This window comes from Triticum dicoccoides, chromosome 2B (genome assembly GCF_002162155.2).
Source record: "Triticum dicoccoides isolate Atlit2015 ecotype Zavitan chromosome 2B, WEW_v2.0, whole genome shotgun sequence".
Taxonomy (NCBI): domain Eukaryota; kingdom Viridiplantae; phylum Streptophyta; class Magnoliopsida; order Poales; family Poaceae; genus Triticum; species Triticum dicoccoides.
This window is the reverse complement of record NC_041383.1, coordinates 11,250,583-11,263,214: the sequence shown is the minus strand read 5'-3', so window position 1 is coordinate 11,263,214 and position 12,632 is coordinate 11,250,583. Positions and strand designations below refer to the sequence as shown.

General features: G+C 45.0%; 1 pseudogene; it reads right to left on the bottom strand.

Moving 5' to 3' along the window:
• Positions 1-875: 875 nt before the first annotated feature.
• On the bottom strand, positions 876-2,857 carry LOC119360191 (annotated as a pseudogene).
• Between the last annotated feature and the right edge of the window lie 9,775 nt (positions 2,858-12,632).

The window sequence follows — 12,632 nt, the reverse complement described above, 5'->3', positions numbered from 1 at the left end:
CTGCCAAAGATTAGCTGGGGCTATATACTTCTGCAGCAGTCATATTAGGCACTTGGCAGTTAGTTCAGCTAAGACTAGCGGCTTAAACTGGGCTTAAACAGCAACTTAGAGACAACAAGGAAATGGTAAATGACAAGTAGAATCATGTCGTTGGATACACTTGATCACTCTTGAACCATCGGTGAACCTTGAGTGAAGGCGGCAAAGCAAACGATGCTTTTCTCCTGTTTTGGCCAGTTTCAAATTTAAAGTATGTTCTGAATGTTCAGAAGTTCCAGAATCCTTAAACTACACAACACTTGAACAAATATTCTTTTCTTATTTCAGTTAATTTTTCTCACCTTCCTATATGGATCAGGATTCATTCAATGGTGCGAGATGATGTTGTTTGTTATCTAGAAAGTGCAGGAGGGGTTGGTGGATTGGATAGAACAAAATTTTATTTATAATTGAGATCTCCAACTCATTTAGTTGAATGGTACTCCCTCCGATCCAAAACCACGACACTTGTTTTTGATCGGAGGGAGTATATAATCACTCCATAAAATGGTTCCTCCATGGCCACTTGAACACATCTGTTTGTCAAGTAATGTAAGAAAGTGCCAAGGGTCACATTACATGAGTTCTGAACGAAATTAGATTGGCACTCCTTGCCAGTTTCTCACCTTCTTCATGTGTATCCTGAGCATGACTTGTAACAAAGTGAGCAAATGAGTTATGAGGGGGTATCCATGATTCCCATGAAAAATAAAACTAAGTCATCTTTTGGTCTAACATTAGGAATGCTAGCAATTACCCAGATGTTTCACTTGGCGATTCCTTCTTGATTGAAACATTAACTGTATGTCGTGCTGTGCTAAGTGGAGTCCAATATGTCAACCTTCCTCATCCTCGTCTGATTCCACCAAGGACGCGTTGTCAGAGTCTTCGTCTTCTAATTCAGACTCGGGCTCAGCAGCAGAAGGCTCGTACCCCTGGTCTGATTCCTTTGTTTCCTCTGCCCCGGAATCGCTTGCCTCCATGTTTAGGAACTCCCAGCCACCATCGTCAACAAACTTCTGAGGATCATCAATGATAGTCTTCAGGATAGGACGCAAGTGAGGTTGACTGGATGGAATATCGATGCGGAGATAGGATGCTCTCATAGTACTTGAGATCAGAGGTGTCAATCCACTCCTTTATCGCGTCAAGTGAGGTTGACTGGATGGAATATCGATGCGGAGAACATCCTTCTTGAAGTCCTTGAACACGATAGCCATGTCAAAGTTCTTTGTTCCAAAGCCCACCCTCTCCAGATTAACAATCTCTATCTCACCCAGGGCCACCACCAGGAAAGGAGTCTCAATTAGCTCAACCAAACAAGTTGAAGTTGGAATGATGAAAGCTGAAGCTTTATACGGAACCCCATGGAATCCAAGCTCTCTAAGAGGGATATGAAAGAACCACCCCCAGCAAGCCTTCCAGCAGTCTCTTCATTCTTTCGCTGAGCAAGTTCAGCCTGGTGCTGTCTCTGGAGCTCTTCCTTGGACATCTCCGGGTTGTCTGACCCAAGTGTTGCCTTGGATGGTAGTGCTTCCAGGCCATTTGACTCAACCTATAAGCCCGCTCCGGCTTCGGAACTTCCTCCTCATCATTAAATGAATAGGCAACATCTTTAACAGCCTTGGAGCAATTGGTCAAGATCTCTGCAGTCTTGTCACTAACTTAAGCTGTATCAGCTAATAACTTAAAGAACTGCTTTGTCTTCTCATTGTTTGTTTCTGCCTGTATGTTACTCAAACACTGCAACTGCAGCCTTAAAAACTGCAGACATCTGATTGCCTGGTTTACATGCTGCTAAAGCAGCTTCCTGGGCTTTCAAAAGTGTCTAATACGCCCTGCTCTCTGCTGGGGTAGCATCTACCAGAAATGTTCTGGCAACATTGGAACAGTAGTTACTGTACCTGGACCCAGTTGCGCAGATGATGATACCTGCAGGATCATAGTAGAGATAATCATCATTGCTGGAGGCACCTGGCCTAAGATCAAACTTTCCTCCACTTTAGAAGACAGGAGGGTAGCATATATCAATATTTTCAGGCTTCAACTTCTCCTTGGCCTTCAAAGGATCAATAATAACCTTCTCTGTGTCATACATCAGTGACAAGTGTGAGACTTTTCTCTCCTCATCAATAACCTTCTCCATGGTCGGTACCACAAAGTTTTTCATTAGAGATGAAGTTAGGCAAGCAGGCTTTTTCACACATATGATCTTTGTGGCACCTTCGATGGCAAAAATCTCAGGAAACCCGTACGTTACGTCTGCAAGTTGTACACAGATCCACCAGATAACTTTTCTGCCCATGTTACCCTAAAAAAAAAAAACTTTTCTGCCCATGTTTCAAGGAGCTTACCCTCAGTTGCCTCTTTTGCAATGTGACCAACAACTTAAGTGTCAGATTTCGACTGAGCACAAACAGCACGCAGTATTATCATCCATCAGGTCAATGCCATCCCCATTCTTGCTTTTCACATGCAAGACAATATCAGAACCAAAACAGCCTCATTTGCAGCAGCATCCTTGATGGTTCCAATGAGATTTTGCTTTCTTCTGGCTGCATAAGAAATGTATCTGCTTCTGCATGAAGACAATTATGGTTTCTGGAAATTCATCATATCCAAGTAACCAAACATCCAGAGCTGTGGATTTCACAGAAGGAGGCGGAGTCGCAATTGCAATGGCATCAGAAGAAGCCCAAAGATCAGACTTATTTTCGTTCCAATGGTCATAAAACACGTTAAGCCGCCTACTGAAGGTCTCTAGATTGGTTGTATGGGCTGCTCCTGAGCCTAATTTTTCTTTACTATTATCTGCCATCTGTACCATGAAGCCAACTGCAGGAAAATTGATGATAATTAGCTAGTGCAATCGTCTGAAAAACAATACCAGTTACAGGCTTTGGTATGCATGTAGCTAAAACTTTTTATAAGCTAGCTAGTAGTAAAATGAGAATCAACGGCATCAAATTCATAGCACTGACAAAACGGGTGACATTTACGTACGTGGTCTAGAGCCTTATACAAATGCTTTTGCTTAGATATTATGATGATTTTTTTCGTGGCTTGTGTTCTCGATGACAAGACACAGCAAGCAGATGTAGGCCAGAAGATGATGATGGTTTAACCTTTGTATGCAGCCTGCCAGGGATACCAAAATCATCGAGCTTTACCTGCTTTGCAATCGAGGTGACCATTCTTACCAGTACGTACTTGTTATGCATGAACCTAGCGTGCAATTTGGATGTCATATACTGGAGTACCAATTTGTGGAGAGAGAGAGGAAAAAGAAAAGTAATGTGAAGATGAGAAAAGTTTTGGAGTGGAGAAATGCTTGCTGGATGCTAGAGATGGAGATGAACACCATAGTCTATTTTGAACAGTTTGATGTGTCAGCTTGTTATTTTGATTTTCTGATTCAATTTTGTCTGCATATATGTATTCTAGGTCCATGCATGCATGTTTTGAATTTTGAGTCGTCTTTGCTTAGCAGATGATACATAGATAGATAGATAGAAACACCTCAAGGTCATTTGCTTATATATGATGACACATAATAATGGCAAGAGTAAAAAGAAGAGGCGGCAAATAATTCAAGGTCGGTCGACATTGGTTAATAATGCATATGATAGATGATGGTTTGCCCTCCCGTGCGGGCGGAGCCATGGTGGTGCCTATCACACGACCCGGTTGGATCGACCTCAAGGGAGGGCTAGCGTTTAAGGGCAAAATCACACGAGCAAAGCTGGGGACATTCAGAAGTGTCCATCAGTGTACAATGTAGATAGCTCTATTACATTCAGAAGTGCAATAAAAATACAAAGGGATGGGAAAAATAGAGACTGATGAATGAATACAAATTAGGACTTTGGCAAAAATGAATGGAATTCCAGTGTGAACATTCTGATAATTAGATTGAGAAAAATAAGCTCACTCACGAGAGTGCAGCACTACATATATAGATTTGTAACTCTATATATTGATCAATAGCGACAAGAAGAAATAAAAGATACTGCTGCTGCTTGTTCGCTCCATCAAAAATCTAATCTTCTTGGAGTGTGCAGCAGCTCTGAAGCTTGATCGGTTTGAAGCAAAAGTTCTGTATATCCTCCAGGGATCACTGGAATAAAAATGGTCGAGGGGTCCCCGTTAAACATATTATTTGCAAGGATAGGCATTGTAGAGTTAGAACCTGTGCCTGCCTCCGAATATCCCTGCTTCACAATAAGACGGAAACTATTTATAACTGTTGTGGTAGAATTAAATTGCCCGAAATATGTTCAAGAATTTCAATATTTGTTCCCTTCTATTCAAAAAATGTTCGCAATTTAAAAAACCAATTATCGATTACCATTCTTAGTTTAGAATTTCAAATTTAAAAATGTTTACCTTTATTTTACAAATTCAGAAACTATTAGCGAATTTCAAAAAATGTTGCCACTTTTAAAATTGGTTCACAAATTCGGAAAATGTTCATGTTTTCAGAAAAATCGAAAATGGAAATATGTTTGGCAATTGCAGAAATTTTCCCACTTTAAAAATTTGTTCACAGTCCGAAAAGTTTTCAAAATTTGTTAAAAAATTCAAATAATGTTTGGGAATTTTAATTTTAAATTTTGTTCACAAATTCGATTTTTTTTCATGTTTTCAAGATTTAGAATATTTTGTCGGGAATTTCAGAAAACGTTTGCATTTTGAATTTTGGTCACAAATTCAGATAATATTCGTGAATTTTTAAAATGTTCCTGCTTTCCATTGTTCATAAAAAATTCAATAAATGTCCATATTTTCAAAATTTGTTCGCTAATTAAAATAATGTTCATGTTTTGAAAATGTTCGTAAATCCGAAAAATTGAGTTTTTTCATTTTTGTTTCTGGTTTTAAAATATTTATTCATAATTTTAAAAAATGTTTGTGTTTATAAATTTGTTTGTTTTTTGAGAAAATCTTTGAGATTCCCAAAAAATGTTATGCTTTCACAAAATGAAGATTTTGATTTTGTTTCAGAAATCTCAAAAATAAAACCACATTTGAAATTTCAAAAAAGTTCATATAAACTGGGTTGCCATTTTCGATATCAAATCTTTAGAAATTACGGTGGCTAGCGATGTTGATCACGTGCAGTCGTGGGAGCAAATCACACGAGCACGGTCCTATCTTTGCCTTTTTTCAACTCTCGAAGACTCGAACGTGATGGCTCCGCCTGCCACTGCAAATGGACCGGCCCAGGTTAGCCGTCTCTGTGCGAAACGCCGACCTTTTGCAGCAGCGAGCGGCATATAGGAGGTCCCCGATTTTTTTTTGAGAAGATGGAGGAGGTCCCAGAAATGAGATGCAAGTAACTGACTGGTGGGCCTGCGAGAAACCTGTGTGGTATCTCGACCCAACTAAACGACTCCAGAGTCACAGGCCACTCTCTACTTGCCTCAAAAAGGGAAAAGAAAAAAGAAAAAGGAAAAAAAAGCAGACCACTCTCTCCGCTCCTCTCACTCGCCACCCCCAAATCCCCAAACCCTCGCCGCCTCATCGTCCGGCGACCATGGCCGGCCGGCCGCCGTTCACCAACGTGGATCCCTTGACGGAGGCCGATCTGCGGCGCAGGGGGCTCGACCCGCACGAGGTGGACGGATCCACGGAGCAGCTGCTCTCCCACATCTGCACGGAGCTCGTCCCCGCCCTGCCGCTCTCCGACCCCCGGCGGCACACGCCCCTGCACAAGATCCTCTCCCGCCTCGCCGTCACGGACGCCAAGCGTAACCCCGCCCTCCCCGCGCCCGACGGCGTCGACCGCATCATATATATGGTGAGCCTTAACTAGTTCCGTGGCAAGCTATGATATATATATGGTGAAATTGGTGATGGCTCTGTCCTTGAGATCCAAGGGCGCGGATTTGTTCTCTTCTTCGTCTGCAAGAACGACGAGCACATGGTGCCGACTGAGGTGTGCTGCATCTGCATACCGCGGCTCCGAAGCAACATTATCAGCATCGGCCAGCTGTATGAGATCAGCGTGAAGACAGTGGTCGAAGAGGATGTCGTGAGCCTGTAAGACCATCAGATGGTGCACGCGCGCGTGCGAGGCGGTCTGCTGCTGCAAATAGGGGACACGGCCTGCACGACCTCGCCGCCAAGGCCATGGCCGTCCACATCCCTGCGATCGATCGCATCGAGCAGTTTACCGGGTGGTGCCCCCTTGGGAAGCAGACAGCAGTAGCAGCACCGGGCGCCGTTCCTGCGCGCCATGGATTACCGCGCGCACGGACACGGAGACCTGTGCGGACCGATCACCCCGGCCGGCCCGGCGGCATCAGCAAGTAACAAGTACTTCCTTCTCATTGTTGATGACGCGATTGGATATATACATGCATGTGGGTGGAAGTGCTCAGGTCCAAGGACAAGGCGCTTAAATTCTTCAGGAAGGTGAAGGTCCTCGCGGAGAATTAGCTCGGCCTGAAGATGAAGGTGAAGGGGATTTTTCAATTTATTTTTTTCTTCCTTTCGTTAGCCATAATCCCGTTGCAAACTTTGGAACCTAGTTAGTTTCCAGTTAGCAAAATAAATGCGACATATTTAGGCATTTTCCCCCCTCATTTGGTCATTTGAGTATAAATAAGACATTAACCTTTGGTACAACTCTAAACACATCAACTGATGAGATCTCACCGTACCCCTTCATAATAAAGAATAGGATGATCTTTTTTTAAGAGGCATGCTACGCGTCGGTCGGCGGATCTTTTAAAATGATCCGCCGCCTCGCGAGCCATATGTCAGTTTCTCTTCTCTAATTTCCTGCAAGGATACTTTTGTTGTGGAACCTAGGCTTCTCTAATTTCCCGCAACAAGGCATTTGTTGTGAAACCTCCTCTTCTCTAATTTTTTGTAGCAAGTCCCATGTTGCAAAACCTCTTATTCTCTAATTTTCTCCAACAAGACCCTACATGAACGTACGGTGTTGTGATGTGGCTGCTGCTAGTGCTGGTGGTGCCAGGACGGGGGTGAGGCTGACGGTGCTCCACGCCAGCGTGGTGCATCTCGCCGGATCCGTCGATCTGATCGACGGGAGGCGTTTGGCGGCGGAGATCCATCACGGATGCGCTCGCGATGACGACCTATAGGCGGGCGACGCTCGACAACGACGAACTACAGGCGGTGGAGCCTACAGGCAACGATGCTCGGTGGCGACGACCTACGGGCGGTGACGTTCGGCGGCGGCGACCTACATGCATGGGCTCCCCGCTTGGATGCTAGTCGTGAGTTCTTAGTCTGCAACAAACCATTTGTTTCGGTCAAGCTAATTGAAACAATGGGCAAGTTGCAAAAAATGTACTAGGATAAAGATTGCTTATGAGTCGTTCGATCCAAATCAAATCGGGCGCCAATGGAGGTCGTCGACGCGCGCACAAACATCCGCCGGTTGAGTGTTAGCGTTTTCCTTTTTTAATACATCGCCCGATGTACTTTTTTCTCTTTCTTTTTAATCTTCAAATAAACTGCGCCATGCGAGATTCGAATTTAACCCTCAAGGTTTACTTCTAGTTTTAGTAACAAACTGGGACAGGTTAATTGTTGTGCCCACTTGCTTTCTTTTTGCTTCTTATGTGACAAATGTAACTTTGTGAACTTTCAGGCCGGGGTTTCTCATGTTTTTTTTAAATCGGGGTTTGTTTTTTTCCCTTTCCTTTTTATTTTTCATTTCAAAGTATTTTTATTTTTTACGTTTTTCAAATGTGTGAAAATTTTAAAATAAAGGAAATTCAAATTCATGAACTTTTTTGAACTGTTTTAGCAAATTTTTTGAAAATCTATGAAATTTTCAAATCTGTAAATATTTGTCAAAATTGAAGAACTTTTTTCAAATCCGTGAACGCTTGGGCTGGCCCAACAGGCGCACGATGGAATCAATTTTTAAAATAAATATTTTTCATTTACTTTTGACATCTTTCATTCAGACAATTGTCAGTGTTCAGCTCTAGTTTGAATGGAATTGGCTCATGCCAATTCTGAGTTCAGAAACAAAAAGTGTAGAGGTGAAGCTAATGACAACACTATCAGCAAAGAAGAAAAGGAAAAAAAAACAGCCTTAAAACATGCAAAAGAGTGTCATCATGATGTGCAAGAAGTTGGGTACTGATATGACAAGGGGGCAGAGTAATTTGGTAGTATAAATTGATTCCCGAATCATGATTGCGGATGAGCATCAATATCAGACTTGTACTATTCAACTTATATCAATACAAGGGGCCAAATATCTTGATTTGTATTAGCAAATAAATACATGAAGCAAACCGGATGCGATAAGCAAGCGTTGGAATTTTAATCGTATTACAAACCTAAGCAAAATTACAGTAGCATGCCTGCCTGCAAATGAAAGCATGTTGAGTGATGGTGAACATATATTATAAATGAAATGACAGCAGTATGCAAATGAAACTATAGAATCAAATGACAGGGTGAGATGCTGTAGACGCTGTGTGTCGGTGCGCACTGAACTCGCTGGCAAAGAGTTGGGAACAAATACGCCTTGTAGGCTGTGGAGAGACGTGGACCTCGTCGTTCTCCATGTCGACGCGAAGCAAATACTGGCCTTTGTGCACTAGTCGACGGTCCACGATGCTTTCATCATTTACGACTAAGTAGACGACGCCGTCTTGGTGGATGCTGAGGACAGGGAGCGACGGAGCAAGCTGTCTCAAACCTGCAGACTGGTAGCTCACGTTTGCCCAGATTTTTTCGACATTGTACTTGCAGGTCATGGTCCAGCCTGAGAGGTCAGGCGACAGCGTCCAGACGATGAGTTCCAATCCACATTCATCCAAGGCGATGAGCTTTATGTGTGCAGCACAAACACAGGCCATGGACCGGAACTCGTCTGGGCGGACGATGTCTGGATACTCGGGGTTTACATCATAGGCTGGACAGTCTTGTGGCAGGTTGATAAAGCTGAACTTGTTGTTGCAGTCATGGTTGAGATCACAGAGCAACATGCCCTTGAGCAGATCCACCCAGCAAAGGAAAGAGCCCCGGTAAGAGAAGCACAAATCAACGGAGAATCTGCTGGATGGAAGGGGATGGCTCCCGGACAGCAAGACCCATTCTTTGGCAGACGACCTCCACAGCCAGACCCCGGCTTGGGAGAATCCTGGCATGACGAGCTCGGCAAGAACGTAGCCCTCCCCTTGGGCGTCGCACATGACGACGGCCGACTGGTGCCCCATGACTCCATGCAAGCCGTCGTCGTCGTCGGGGAGACGGGGGATCACGGACAGGGAGTCCTTCGCCTTCCTGGCGTCGTAGATGAGGTAGCCTCCCCGCAAACTAGAGCCAGGGCGGTACCCGCCGGCGTAAAGGGCGACTAGGTTCTTGTCCGTGCTGGAGATGCGGCCCGAGTCCAGGCCCATGTATGGCGGCGGGAGCGGGAGGGATTGCGGCGGCACCAGTATGTGGAGGAAGGAGAGTTCCGGCGGGTTGCCGACGATTGACCGGGCCTTGAAGGTCCGCAGGTACTTGATGACTTGATCACTTATGGCTTTGCGGTTTGGTGGTCCACTTCCTTCCCAGAATCCCCACGGGTAGGGGATTGACTCTCCGCCGGATACGGCCTCGTCGGGAGAGAAATCAATCTCGCGGTCGAGCAGAACCATGGAACGGGCCATAGCGGCTAGCTAGCTAGCTAGCGATTAGGGTTGGGTGGAGGGAGAAGGGATTTGGGGATCGATGGTGGCGGCTCGGCCTGGGTTAGAACAACTCTTTCCTGCAAAAACTTGTTCTGTAAAATATACGGTTCGCACTAAAACGGATAGGCTGTACCGCGCGGTATCGCACGGCAAACCAAGTTGTAGATATTTGTTTCGCCCGATGTCGTGCCGTACCGCAGATCTGTTTTAGGGTAATAGGCAAAATCATGATTTCAAACAACAGTCTTGCTAAGTCTCAGTCGACTAAGACTTAACAAAGTCTCAGTCGATACTATATCCGTGAGATCTTATATTGAGATTCATGTAAAAAAAAATAGTTTTTTTTTTCATTTTTGCTCTTCCATGTTATGTCACTTGACTAATACTTGGTTAAATCTCACTGAGACCTAGCCACACCCTTCAATATAATCTTAAAAAAACAACAATATAAATCAAACCTAATAATGTTTTAGCATCATGCAACACAACAATTACAAAAATATTCAAATCCAAATAATTATTACAATAACAAATGGTCGTGAATTAAAAGAATTGTTCAAACCACACATAATAAAAAAAATCAAATGACTAAAATGAGAGTTTATCTCCCAAACAGTTGTCCCTAGTGCTCAATGAGATCATCACAAAGCTGGCTGTGTGTCACATTGTCCTAGATCTTTCTATAGGTCGTAAGAAATACAATGATCTCTGGGTCCATGTCATGCTTGACACGGCTACCAATATAGTAAAACTCCAAGTTTAAATCTCATCATCGATGATCATGTTGTGAAAAATTACACATGCAGTCATAATAGCCGAGAGGGATTTCTTATCCCAGTAGCGAGCGGGGTCTTGAACAATGGCAAACTGAGCCTGCAACACACCAAATGTCCTCTCAATCTCCTTTCAGCAAGCTTCTCGAGCTTTGGCAAAAATAGTGTGTTTCCTAGTTTTTGGCTTACTGATGGTCTTCACAAATGCTGCCCACGAAAGGATAGATACCATCAGCGAGATAATACCTTTAGGGAAACACTGTGACGCCCCCGATTCAATCGTACACTAATCATGCACGCAAATGTGTACGATCAAGATCAGGGACTCACGGGAAGATATCACAACACAACTCTACAAATAAAATAAGTCATACAAGCATATAATACAAGCCAGGGGCCTCGAGGGCTCGAATACAAGTGCTCGATCATAGACGAGTCAGCGGAAGCAACAATATCTGAGTACAAACATAAGTTAAACAAGTTTGCCTTAAGAAGGCTAGCACAAACTGGGATACAGATCGAAAGAGGCGCAGGCCTCCTGCCTGGGATCCTCCTAACTACTCCTGGTCGTCGTCAGCGGCTGCACGTAGTAGTAGGCACCTCCGGTGTAGTAGGGGTCGTCGTCGACGGTGGCGTTTGGCTCCTGGACTCCAGCATCTGGTTGCGACAACCAGAAAGAAAGGAAAGGGGAAAAAGTGGGGAGAAAGCAACCGTGAGTACTCATCCAAAGTACTCGCAAGCAAGGAGCTACACTACATATGCATGGGTATATGTGTAAAGGGCCATATCGGTGGACTGAACTGCAGAATGCCAGAATAAGAGGGGGATAGCTAATCCTGTCGAAGACTACGCTTCTGGCAGCCTCCGTCTTGCAGCATATAGAAGAGAGTAGATTGAAGTCCTCCAAGTAGCATCTCCAAGTAGCAACTCCAAGTAGCAACTCCAAGAAGCATCGCATAGCATAATCCTACCCGGCGATCCTCTCCTCGTCGCCCTGTAGAAAAGCGATCACCGGGTTGTCTGTGGAACTTGGAAGGGTGTGTTTTATTAAGTATCCGGTTCTAGTTGTCATAAGGTCAAGGTACAACTCCAAGTCGTCCTGTTACCGAAGATCACGGCTATTCGAATAGATTAACTTCCCTGCAGGGGTGCACCACATAGCCCAACACGCTCGATCCCATTTGGCCGGACACACTTTCCTGGGTCATGCCCGGCCTCGGAAGATCAACACGTCGCAGCCCCACCTAGGCAAAACAGAGAGGCCAGCACGCCGGTCTAAACCTAAGCGCACAGGGGTCTGGGCCCATCGTCCATAGCACACCTGCACGTTGCGAGGGCGGCCGGAAGCAGAACTAGCCCCCTTAATACAAGAGCAGGCTTACGTTCCAATCCGGCGCGCGCCGCTCCGTCGCTGACGTCTGAAGTGCTTCGGCTGATACCACGACGCCGGGATACCCATAACTACTCCCGCGTAGATGGTTAGTGCGTATAGGCCAGTAGCCAGACTCAGATCAAATACCAAGATCTCGTTAAGCGTGTTAAGTATCCGCGAATGCCGAACAAGGCCAGGCCCACCTGTCTCCTAGGTGGTCTCAACCTGCCCTGTCGCTCCGCCACAAAGTAACAGTCGGGGGCCATCGGGAACTCAGGCCCACCACTACCTGGATGGAGCCACCTGCCCCTTCAGCCCCCATCTCCAAACAGTATCACCAGTAATGTAACAGTGTAAAACATATAGTATATGCCCGTGATCACCTCCCGAAGTGATCACAGCCCAGTAGTATAGCATGGCAAACGGACAAGAGTGTAGGGTCACTGATGGAACACTAGCATCCTATACTAAGCATTTAGGATTGCGGGTAAGGTATCAATGACTGTAGCAGCAATGACAGGCTATGCATCAGAATAGGATTAACGGAAAGCAGTAACATGCTACACTACTCTAATGCAAGCAGTATAGAGAAGAGTAGGCGATATCTGGTGATCAAAGGGGGGGGCTTGCCTGGTTGCTCTGGCAAGAAGGAGGGGTCGTCAACTCCGTAGTCGAACTGGGCAGCAACAGCGTCGGTCTCGTAGTCTACCGGAGAGAAGAGGGGGAAGAAACAATGAATACAATGCACAAGCGGCAGCAGGGCGCAGGGAGCCCAAG